Raw genomic sequence first — 11977 nt, 5'->3', positions numbered from 1 at the left:
TTTAATTAATTATTTATGTATTTCACATTTTAATTAATTATTGACACATTTAATTAATTATTGACACATTTAATTAATTATTTAATGATATATTTATTTATTTCATTTCGGCCTGGCTCTCATCTTTTTTTTTGTGTCCCGTTTGGATCTTTAGCCATCAGAATTGTTGTCTTAAGGCCAAGAAAGATGCCAAGCGGATTTATTTTACCAAGTGGATCATCATGGCCTTGCCATATTGGTCCATTTGATTGACCTTTATTATAATTATGAATTTATTTTATTTACAGTTGCTACAAACGGGACAGACATGACTGGGGGATAGGACAGGGAGAAAGAATGAAAGAAAGAGAGGGAGAGAAAGAAAACCAAAGGGGAGAAGAGACGGTGAGAAGGGGGGGAAGAAAAAAAAACACCTGGGTCACCTGTATGGAGAAAAAAAAACAGAAGAGAAAGCAAACAACAAAGAGCAACATAATAAAAAAAAAAACGGCACCATCACAATAAACTAGCTAGCAGTAGATATCAGTAGATACTAAATAATAAACGATATTGTGCAGCACGCAAGATAGACAGCGCACAATGTGCTTTGAGGCAGCAGCCAAGAAAGCTGTAGTCCACGTCTGTGAATACCCGTGTGTACACCTGTGTGCATACCTGTGTGGATCAGCATGCTTGCATTCCAAAGGTTTCTCCATGTAACGATCTGCTAGGGAGTGTGGGGAGCCACAGCCCCGTCCTCCAGGGTATGAAGCAGGTATGGAGGAGATCAAAACTCTAGACATCTAGAGGCCCCCAGAACACAAGAGACCAAGGAAGACCAACAGAGGGGCAGCCGCGCCACTGTCCCAGTAAGAGCTGAGGAGAGTCCCAGATGAGGGCTCACTCAGCAGCCGCGGAGCAGAAGCCAGGGGAGCTCCGCCGGCAGCCAGCCGTGCCTGAGTGACCGAGCCCCAGGCCGAGAGACGGGGGCACCCCACCCCCGAAGTGGCCCGAGCGAGCCCCAGGCTCCAGGCCCCGATAAGCGGCCGCCAAGGAGTGAGCTGGTGTGTACCCGGACGCCCACCCCCAGACACAAAGAACCACCAACGCACCGACGCCTGAGGGAGTCCGCCACTGGCAGGGGAAGTGGTGGTGGGTGGAGATAGGCCTCCAAACCTTGGAGGGCCTGAGATGTCCCCAGCGAGGTGGCGTCTGATACCCAACCTGACATATAGACACAGACATACAGGCACACACAGACACAAACATCCATTCCCACCCTCATGCTCTCATATGCACTTACTCCACACTCAACCAACGTGGAGACAGACATAAAGAGACGTTGTACACACGATCACACTCCCCAAGCGTACTCTACAAACCGGGTCTAGGTACCCTTGCCCCTGGAGGGGGGAACTGCACCCAGACCCAGGTGGTGTTACCCTTTTCCCTGGCTCTCATCTTGAAATAATTTTATCTGTCAGCCTCACCCATCAAACTCAGGGGGCGGGGTTAACGCTGCCCATGCAGCTTCTCTAACATTTGATTGGTTGCCGTGCAAAGTACGTCAAAACAGGTCGATCCTAGATAATCGATTGCTTGTGTAGGCTTGTGCAGCCAGGTATCCCAGAATGCAGATCAAATCACAGGCAGCAATGGTGGTGGTGTAGTTTTAAAATACCCCATTTTTCTGTCACCAACTACACTTTTAACAGTGTTTTAGCCGCGAATGTCGCGCCATACGTCTGGTCAGGTTGTCAACATAGAACATGTTTGCAAAAGTGCTCAGATGTTTTCAGAGATTTCACTAGCTCTGCTAACAATTAGCATGCAGAGTGCACCCAGGGGGTTACGTTAACCGGTTTGTTTACATATTCCACTCTCCGTGTTCCACATGTTGCATTCGCAGATTCTCATTTTCACCGAATGATCGTCTCTTTCCGCCTGGTCTTGTGTCTCTGTGCTTCTGTAACATAAAGAACGAGCTGACATTTTTCTCACGAAACCAGCGATCAGCTCAACAGACCCTCAGTTTACCTGCATGCTGCATCCTCCTCATCTGTCAGCTGTTTAACACCTGCTGCTAATTCAAGAAACACGCCTACGTTACCTGGTGATAGTCACAGTTTAACTGGGCAACCGGTGCTCGATATAAAGCAATGTCAGCGCATTTTTCTGCACAAGATAATTAAATGTAGTGTTTTCCCCGAGCGCAGAGCTGCTGGAGCTTGTTTCCTTACAGAGCACTTTATAGGCGAACAGCTTCATCAGCGGCTGATGTCCAATCACCAGCACACAGCTTTCAAACCTCAGCTGAGTTTTAGCTCTCAGTGGTTAAACGCTGGACTTCATTCACTCAGGTTCTGTCTGTCGGGTCACGTTTACTTCGCTGTTTTATTTACAACTGAGCAAATCGGTTTGGCTGAGGTTAAAGTTACGTTTCATAACTGCATAGTTTCACAGACGTTTAATGGTTCACTGGCACATGTGTTAGACTGAACTATTCGCTTTTCTTTATCTGGTGTGTTTTGGATTTAACAGTGAATTTTGAGATTAAACTGACTTTTAAAATGTTTTTATACAAAGAGGAAAGAGAAGGCGCATTTCCACCGAGAGGAGCAGAGTTTGCAACAGCATGCTCATCATGAAGTCTGCAACCTGGACAGAAATATTATATCATCTGTTTTTTAATAGTTATTCAACTGTATTCTAAGCACCAGCTGTCTGTTAGAATGTGATTTTTTTCTCTCTCTGTTGGCAGAGGTATAAAAATGCGCAGGAAAATCTGACGTGCATGGCAAACTTCACCGACGATATTTAGGGAGGAATAAACACACATCAAACATAAATGAACCATTTGCCTGTCTCCATAATTGAGAGCATTTTCTCTTCTTATGTCAACACACTCTCTCTCTCTCTCTTTTTTTTTTTGCTTTTTCGGTCATAATAATAATAATAATGGATTGGATTTATATAGCGCTTTTCAAGGCACCCAAAGCGCTTTACAATGCCACTATTCATTCACTCTCACATTCACACACTGGTGGAGGCAAGCTACAGTTGTAGCCACAGCTGGTCATGTTATGTTTACCTGTCAAATGTTTGTTACAAACTATGAAACACATCGTGCAGACTTCTGGATGTTAGAAGAAAACTAATACTGCTCATGAAGGAGACTAAAGGCAGGAAGGTGTCCTTTAAAACTAAACATGTTAATAGGACCTCCCTATTTATATCATAGTTTATGATATAGCACAGGGCCGTGCAGAGAGGTTTAAAGGGGCGGGTGCTCAAAGTTAAAAAGGGGCATATTGAACCAGGCTGAATAACAACAACACACATTCATCAAGAATCTAATATGGGCAACACGGCAAAGCAAACGTAGCCGATGTTTTACCTGATGGGTACATGGTAAATGGCCTGCATTTGTATAGCGCTTTTCTAGTCCTTAAGGACCCCAAAGCGCTTTACACTACATTCAGTCATTCACCCATTCACACACACTGGCGATAGCAAGCTACATTGTAGCCACAGCTGCCCTGGGGCGCACTGACAGAGGCGAGGCTGCCAGACACTGGCGCCACTGGGCCCTCTGACCACCACCAGTAGGCAAACATGGGGTTAGTATCTTGCCCAAGGATATTTGGCATGCAGCCAGGAGGCAGCCTGGGATCGAACCACCGACCTTCTGATTAGTGGCTGACCTGCTCTGACGTAGCTCTGAGCTACAGCCACAGTACAATGTTGCTGTTGAGGGGTTGCTGTGAATAGTGCTGGAGGGCAGGGCTGTGTTGATCTGAGACTGTAGACATTAAAAAGTCCATAGGAGAGATGGTAGCTGATTAAACAAGTATCATGAGATAATAACAAAATGCAAAGATTGGTGACAGCGCTTGGAACCATAAGGACACAAAAAACTGAGAAATAATTTAGGCTCTGCCTGTGATTCGCTCTTTGCTTCTCTTCTTCCTTCCATCCCATCATTTCATATATCACTCTCCACTTGCTGTCTATCTGAGAACAAGGCACAACTTGCTATTGCAATAAACTATAATTTAATTATCCACACCTAACAACTCCAGCACTTTATCTATAATAAAATGATGACAGAAAAATGTTATAGCCCTGCCTTTAGTAGCCTCACACAGCTCCTGCTGTTTCCTCCTCATGTGTTTCTTTGTTTCTGATCTAGCCAGTAAAAAGGCAACATAGACTTCTTTTGATCTCTGCTTGAAGCAGATGAATCAGCAGACACTGGTGCATAACATCTAGGGATTTCCATCTGGATAAGATCAGGAATCTCCTGTTCCCAGGCAAGCCATCTGTCACGAAGGCTGGGTGGCTGGATTGGGTCATCCCAGCCGAGCTGTTCCTTCCAAAGATCCTGTAACAGAATCTTGGCTTGTGTGGTGAATGGCACTATACTGTATAACCTAGACAATCGTACTGACAGGTGAGTGTTTTGTAGACATTCCTCAGTGTGTCGATGTCTGTATTTGAAGCGTGGTGGAGTTGGCGCAACAAAGCAGTGGTGTGGCATACCTCTGTATCCCATCAACAGTGACCCAGATGGTTGGTGTTGGAGTAGGTTTTAGAGCTTGCTGATCTTGCGTCGATTGAGTTACCTGCTTCTCGCTCACATAAGGCAGCATATCAATCTGCCAAAGATGCTCAACATTTCTGAAAGGCTCGCAGGTTGGCACTGTTGTTGTGAACAGGCACTGCTGCTCGGATGCAGGGGTCTGGTCAATGCTGGTAGGACCTTGGAGCAACCAACCAAGCTTGGTATAGACAGCAATGGGTCCCCCTGTTGGACCCAAATGAACTGGTTCTGTGGGTGTCAGGAGATGAGGCATGTCAGCGCCGATAAGCAGCAGAGGTTGAACATGGTCTACCAAAGGCAGAGGTAGTTTATAGTGACGCTGGAGAATCTTCACTGGATGCGAATGTTCTGAGAGACCAAGAGCATCAGCGGTGAATGCCTTGTGTATATGATACTTCTCCCCAGATTTGTCGGGGGAGGATACTTGGAAGGAAACTGAGGCACTGCGAAGCTACACTACCTCTTGGTGGACAGTCTGCACGGTAAGTGTCTCAGACTGAGGGGTTCAAGCGTTGAACAGCTTGTGGTAAAATGATGCTTCATTCTGAGCCATCATCTAGTATTGCAAGAGTCTCCAGTGTTCGGTCTCCATTGTACAGCAATACCTTTACAACCTTTGGCATAACAATGGGGGACCGGTTTGGCCTATCCAAGTGCACCGTTGTAGTCGGAGGAGTCATCATGAGCACACGCTTCTGGATCTGCTGGACCGCGTCACACAGTACTGTCAGGTGCTACAGAGTGGTACTGGCCTATTCCAGACACTAACATTCCAGACACTCTGGATCCCCTGCAGTATGTCTACCGACCCAATAGGTCCCATCAGACACCATTGCTGCTGCCCTTCACTATTCCCTTTTCCATCTGGAAATTGTATATATACAATATATATATGTGTGTAAATTGCCCTGCAGGGGGTCTAGCAGCCTGGGAGCTTGAGGGTCCTGCGCAGTATCTTAGCTGTTCCTAGGACTGCACTGTTATGGACAGAGATCTCCGTAGTCGGTATCTGTAGCCAGTCTTGTCAATGATCTCATTGAGGGGGTCTAGGCCTATGCAGAACAGTAGTGGGGGCAGAGAATCTCCTTGGTAGATCCCGCACCTGATGGTGACTTGTGCTATGGGCTTGAAGTTGGCCTCTAGTATTGTCCACCACATCTCCACTGAGTTCCTGATGAAGGCTCTTAGGGTCCTTCATTTTTTAAATACAAGGATATGACATGTAATTCATCCGATCCTGGCTCTAGCGCTCCTTCCGACCTTGAGCGGTATTATCGTGTACTACATTGTCACTTTTTGTTGTGTTTTTCTTTTCTTTTTCTTTTTCTTTTTTATTTCTTGACAAAGGGAATCAGGAATATATCTAGCTGGGTCACCACTATAGACAATCCGGCAGAGGAGGAGGAAGGTAAATCGAATTGAGTTTTTTCTTTTTTTAAATACACAGGATATGACGTAGTCATTCAACCGATCCATGCTATATTGCCCCTCCCGATCTGGAGTGGTATAACGTGTTGTAGAAAGGTTTGATCAATTCGCGCTTAAAAAAAGAATACATTCTCTGTTTTTTTTCTTTCACGCTTATGGTACCCAACAGAGGGAGTTGAAGCATCCCTAGCTCTCCCTCCTATTACACCCAAACCTTGCGGGCTGCACGTCAGGAGACTCGGAGGTAATTGACCGGGATGAACCGATCCTATAAATTTAAAAAAATTTGTTCAATTACATTTTTAAGATAATTTACATAAAACTGGATATGTCACAATCTGATGTTGTATTAATAAAGCTCTCTGCCTCGTTGAACGTATGAATCAGCCCTATAAATAAATTTAAAAAAGTGTAAACGATTCAAAGATAAGTGCAGCATCATTACCGGCAGGGGTGGCAGGAGAAGGAGGAGCAGCCTGCGGAGCATCAGCACTGAGGATCTCGGGTACAAAATCAAAACGAGGTTGTGACCCGTCACTATAACTTCTGTGTTTCCCAAAAACACTATGGCCATCCCCTCCCCCGAAAACTACTGGCGTCTGTCCAAAGCTTACTCACACGCGTCCATTCAGTGGTTGGAGTGGGAAGCTAAAATCCCTATTCCATACACGTTAAAGGCGGAAAGAGAGAAAAAAAATAGGCCCATACTTTGTAGACGGTTACTCGGAGAGAGAGGGAGAGAGGTGGGTCTGGGAGTTTCTGGGATGCTTTTATCACAGGTGTCCTAAGTGCCACAGGTCCAAGGAGATCTGCCCTCTGACTCCGGCCAGTAGTAAACTCACAGTAGCACAGGAACAGAGCGGGAGGGAAAGAGAGAGAAAGAGAGCCAGGGACAACAACAAGAGACAACATCGTCACATTAGAAAGGTATAGTAATCATCCACAATTATTTGTAGTTGCAGATGAGAAAGAATTCAGAAAGTTTACACATGCTGTGAATCCTATGTGTGCAATTCCAGGCAGGAAAACACTCTCCAAAAAATCATCCCAGGCTTATGTGAAAGAGAAAGTGCATCTTCTTTTATTTTTGCATATTTTAATTTATATTTTATTGTGTTGTGGCTTGTGGCTCTCTTTCTCTCTCTGCTTTGTCTCTAGGGGCCACCGTATATATAAACATTTATAAATAAAAACACGTTTTTTTTTTTAACATTAGTAATTCCTTTTGTGCATAATTTTATATTGTTGTTGATAATAAATTAATTAAAGCAACAAAACAACCTGAAGAGCTGGTTGGGAGCCGAAAGAGCCGGCTCTTTTTATTGAGTTGAGCCGAAAGAGATGGCTCTCTAAAAAAGAGCTGGAATTCCCATCACTACTACCAATGTGAGCTCCGGGAGAAATGCTTACTGCGTCCACACGGTCGTGATGAGGGAGCACGAATAGACCAAAATGAAAAATCAAACGAGGAGGTCAAAAAGTTCCTGCAGAGCTAAGACGCTCCCGAACCTCTGTCCCCTCGCTCTGCCCTTTACGGAGGCGAACTTGAGGCTGTGGTACAGCGCCTTGCCTGGAGAAAATGTGTAGGCCTGGTGTATCTGCCGCGAAGGCTCTTTTCCCCCATTCTACCGTACAAAACATCTCGAGGTAAATTGATCTTTACCCTCTGCCGCACTTTTTCTGAAATAATCACTTCATAATTAACTCTCATGGTATCTTTTTCTGGCGATTCTTCAGATGAGGACAATTTAAATCAAGCTATAATTGCGAGCTTGGAGAGTCCCCAAAGAGGGACAAAAGGACACCCTGATGATCCTCTACCTACTCACATGAGGCAAGGTGTGAAAACAAGTGTGGGTCACAATCAGCCAGGGTTTGGGGGGATACTCCCACTGGGTTTAAATCTGGGACTCTCCACCATTTGACCCTTAGAACTGAAGAAGCTTGTCGGATGAGAGGTGAAAACATCTTTAAGCAACTTAAAGAAGTCCAGACGCTTTTTTCCCCGCTCTGCTGTGTGGGAGGGAGCCTTGCGTGGTTTTCAAAGGATATCTTATGATCCCAACTTGATGATCAGTGTGAAAATCTCAGATGATATGGGGAAAAATGAGGAAGGGGTTGATTTAGGCGGGCCAAGGAGGGAAGACTATCAATGGACACCATTGCCAGGTCAGCCATGTTTGAGGGGAAAGAAAACTGCAAGAACTTGGCTCTTGACAGTACTGGTAATTACCTATTTTTCTAATATTAATAATAATAATAATAATAATGGATTGGATTTATATAGCGCTTTTCAAGGCACCCAAAGCGCTTTACGATACCACTATTCATTCACTCTCACATTCACACACTGGTGGAGGCAAGCTACAGTAATAGTGTAAACTTTTTAACTGATATTTATTTTTACAGGCAACATTACTGACAGTTTTGCTTTTCCCTTTATTCTGTTGCTTTGCAGCTCTCTGAGGGTACTGGTACTACATCTCTGGCAGAGCCATTGCAGTGAGCTTGGTACATGGTGGTCCACCACCTAACTTTCTGTCACCAACAGTATTTTCTTTTCTAGTTGGAAATTCAGCAAATCCACCCTGGAAGACATAGCTGATTCGGTACTCTTTGAAAAAGTCGAAGAGTTCCAAGTTGAAGAAGAATTGTCTCCCCATACGCTAATCAAGTCCAAAACCTCAGTTTCTGTCCATTGACTCGCTGTCTCCAGTTTCCCCCACCATGCTTTCTCGTTTGTCTTCTCCGGTGCAGTGTGAACATAGAGTAAGAGACAGGGATCTGCTGGTACATGACATTGTCATATTTCAGGTCATCCACAGGGTCCTATTCAAAGGTATTTGGGTATTCTGTGTTTTTCAGATTAATTAAAATAGTGATAGAAATCTTACCTATTAATCAAAATGGCCAGTTTAATAACCTAATACAATTCAAATTGCCAAATTGATTATATGCAGTTAACTTAGAAACCTGAAATTGCATAATTATTAACATTCATCTATTAACATTCATCATTTTCAACATTCATCTATCTCCAGAAGGAAGCAACAGAAGAGCTGCTGAGGAGATGGTTGTTACATTCTGGAGGGACTATCTTCAAGCTACAGAAGGTAATTGGCACTTTAGTGTACAATAAACAGATATAGCGATTTATAGTTCTGCATTTCTGAAAACTTTACTTTAAATAACATACTTGTATAACAATAACACCACAGCTTCTGCTGCTTCTTAATTACCCTCTTGGTTGTAGTAACATTTTTACATAGTTTTTGAAGCTGTTGAAGGATGAAAAGCGTGTTCTATAGTCATTACAATAACAGTCTTTCAAAGATTCTTGCTTTAGATTAATACTCACTGACAAATTATTCTGGCAAAATAATCTAATATGAAGTTACCTTATAACATTTATTTCCTTCTCTGTTTTATGCAGAAGAAGAAGGACATTCCAAGTTAGAGAAGCTATTGGCCTTTGCAACTGGAGCAACTGCGGTGCCACCTATTGGCTTTTCCCCAGCACCCTTGATTGAGTTCATTCATAGAGGAGATGACGACTTCTCTTCTACACCAATTTTCCCTCTTGCCAACACGTGTGTTAACTGCATTAGGCTGCCACTGCATGTTTCATACCAGTTGTTCAAGGAGATGTTTGATTTTGCCTTAGGTAACACTTACGTCTTTGGCAGGGTGTGAACACATTATGCTGTATGAGTTTGTGGTTTTATCTTTTGTATTGGTCTCTCTGCTGATTCAAAGTGAGCATTGAATATTAACTTTTTAAGGTTTTAATATTTCCAAATTTAGCTGCGTCAGTCAAATTGATGTTTTAAGACATCAATTTGACAAGAAGTGATTGTTCTTCAGGATTAAAATCCAATTGTTTAACAGCACTTCAGAAGTTTATTTACACTGTTGAGTATGAACATATAATCTTTGTCTCACTTTAGTCTTTTCATGTGCATGTGCATCTGTCTTTGATATGGTTGTCTTTCTGTCTGTTTATTCTTCTGCCTGTCTCAGTTTCTGTTTGATTGACAACAGAGCTGTCATTTTATCCTATTGATTGATTGATAATACTTTATTCATCCCGAGGGAAATTGAGTTAAGGCTGCCAGCCGTGCCAGCGCCATCTTACCCTTCCGACCATACATACATTACGCAAAACATCACATGGGCAAGACAGGTCAGAGAGGTATAACAATGGAAAATGCACCACACGAGGAAAGATAAGGAGAAAAAAAAACACCTCTGCACATAGCACATGAAAAACTCTTAATACACCAAAGAAACACATGACAAGCAACAGGGGTGGGTAAAGGGTGCAGCATCGGAAGGGAATAAGCATCGAAGGCATTTGGAAAGGGAGGGGGGATGAGTGTGTGCATATCAGTGTATATGTATGTGTGTGCGTGTCCAGAGTTCAGCTGAGACAGTGTCCTTCGCCCTGCTAGGCTAAGTAAACAGTCTTCCAGCCAACCCAGGTGGCCTTGCATGGAATGTGAAGGAACAGACTAAACACAGTCGTTATCAGGGTGTTGTTGTTCAGCTCCAGCCTTGAGACCGCAGCTGGTGCCAAAGGGGGTATCCGCATGAAGTGATGGTGGTTTTTACTTTAGTGCGAACAGCTCATATGAATTTCAAAGCAGTTCTACAGTCCAACACTGGTATCGCAATCTCCCTTTGGAGAGCCGCGAGCTTCGGCATACTCGCACTCTGTGATGTTGTCATTTCTTGTGCTCAAGGAGCCGATTTCTGAGAACTCACGGCAGTGTGCCTCCCCGAGATGTCATCCAATTTGCGCCCAGAGATGTTATTCTGAGCTAGCCCTTCCGTGATGTATCCAGTCTGCAGTCAGAGATCTTATTCTGAGTATTCACAGCAGCCGTAGCCTCTCCAAGATCTTATCCTGACTCAGTGAGCCCATTTTGAGAAACTCACACCTCTCCCATCATTCCAATCCCAGCGGGCAGCCTTGTGGGGATTTGAACAGCCGGTTCTGCTTTCTTAATTCTTCGATAAGTCAGGGCCAAGCCAGCTCCGATCAGCCAGATCCCTGTTACCATGGTTAGATATCTTCAGCACTCAGGCTCACCCAAGCCCAAACTTCTCGTTGAGAAAGGGGTGTCAATTGCATTTAGGGACCAGTTGATCCAATCCATAATTCCTCTTTTAGGTTTTAGAGAACAGACTGTGAGAATGTTCCAGGGAAAAGTAATACAAAAAACACAAGAGGAGGAGAGGAGAAAAGTGTGAATGCCTTCGTCAAGAGCAAGAGCAAGGAAATGCTTAAAGAAAATGCTTTCAATATTTTGTTATTTTTGATCAGATATGTGTTCTGAAATGTTTTTTTTGTTTTTAAAATTTTTTTGCAAAATATTTGATTCAATGTAGAAGGTGTAATAGTGAACATCTATTTCATGATTTCCATCATTTTCTAAAGGATTCTGTCATGGTCCCTGTGCCTGTTTGGCTGGCTCAGTGTGGCTACAAGTGTTTTTGAGCTAAGATTTTAAAGTTATTCACATAATGAAAACCTATACTTTGTTTCGGGCGAGTTGCCCATTCAAATGCATGTAATCGTAAGAAACGCACTGTCTTGACGAAATAAAGCGTTTTTGTACAACTTCATATAAATAGCTGTAACTTTTGATAGAAGACTCTGTTAGTGTTAGGGGTTCCGAAAGAGACTCAGGCGCAGGCCAGGGTTTTCCTTTAAGCGAAGGACAGTGCGTTTATTTACAGTGAACACATACACCAAGTGGCTATATACAACGTGCAGGGGAAACGGGTCCGGGTCGCCAGGGTCCGTGGGAAACAGGGTTGGGAGAAGGGTGTTCCACACTTCCTGTACAAAAAGTTCCCCCTTCAATCACTCCTCTCCGCATCGGGTTCCAAAAACGACCTACACAAAAAACGTCGGGTTAGCAGGATAATAATAAGAAATTCTCAAGGTGAAGGTTAGCCGAA

At 43.7% G+C, this 11977-nt stretch overlaps 1 long non-coding RNA gene across 1 annotated transcript; it reads left to right on the top strand.

The window, feature by feature from the left end:
* Positions 1-7409: 7409 nt before the first annotated feature.
* LOC309693341 lies at positions 7410-8968 on the top strand. Its single transcript, XR_014272628.1, has 3 exons — positions 7410-7657; positions 7748-8235; positions 8469-8968. It is a non-coding gene; the product is annotated as an uncharacterized lncRNA (long non-coding RNA).
* Positions 8969-11977: the final 3009 nt, after the last annotated feature.

The sequence above is a fragment of the Aulonocara stuartgranti genome (assembly GCF_965226115.1).
Source record: "Aulonocara stuartgranti genome assembly, chromosome: 18".
Classification (NCBI taxonomy): Eukaryota; Metazoa; Chordata; class Actinopteri; order Cichliformes; family Cichlidae; genus Aulonocara; species Aulonocara stuartgranti.
The sequence above is the reverse complement of the archived record's forward strand: the minus strand, read 5'-3'. Positions and strand labels throughout refer to the sequence as shown.